Below are 748 nucleotides of genomic sequence, written 5' to 3' on the forward strand. Positions count from 1 at the left end.
CACACACACACACACACACACACACACACACACATACAATATAGTAACTGTCATACATGTGTACGTGCGTTCGTGAGTATGCGTGTGTGTACTTGTGTGTTCATCAATGTTAAGTGAATAATTTAATAGACCTGTTAATCTCCTTATTATGGTAAAGTGTACCTCAAAGGAAATAATCTATTCTATGAAAGACACGTGACCAAGACTTAAATATATTTGTCGAACGTAAACCCATCGTTATATGTCTAATAACCTTCCAACTATCAACAAATAATTAACGTTATATTGGAAAATCCAGGGCTGTGCTAACAATCTAAGTTTTAATAGATGGGACCCAGAGAATCATTTCACACAGAGAGATGTTTAAATACTTATCCGTGTTTGACCCCTATTCGGGTTTCTCCATCCGAGATTCTGAAGTTCGTTCGTCGGTTAAAATGTTGGAATTCCGTCGGTTTCAACGACCAGAATTGCAGTTGGTCTGATCGATGGAACAGCCTGCTCGTGAAATTAATATGTAAGTGGCTGAGTACTCCACGGACATGCATACGTTTAACGTAGTTCCCGGGTTAGTTTCTGCGTGACAGAGAATGTGTCAAAGTTTTGGTTGACAGACGAACGGGAACGTGAAACTCTGAGTAACAGTTTTTACGATGTTTTTGTAGCTTTATTATTATTATTATTATTATTATTATTATTATTATTATTATTATTGTTATTATTATTATTATTATTATTATTATTATAT

The sequence above is a fragment of the Octopus bimaculoides genome, chromosome 18 (genome assembly GCF_001194135.2).
Source record: "Octopus bimaculoides isolate UCB-OBI-ISO-001 chromosome 18, ASM119413v2, whole genome shotgun sequence".
Classification (NCBI taxonomy): Eukaryota; Metazoa; Mollusca; class Cephalopoda; order Octopoda; family Octopodidae; genus Octopus; species Octopus bimaculoides.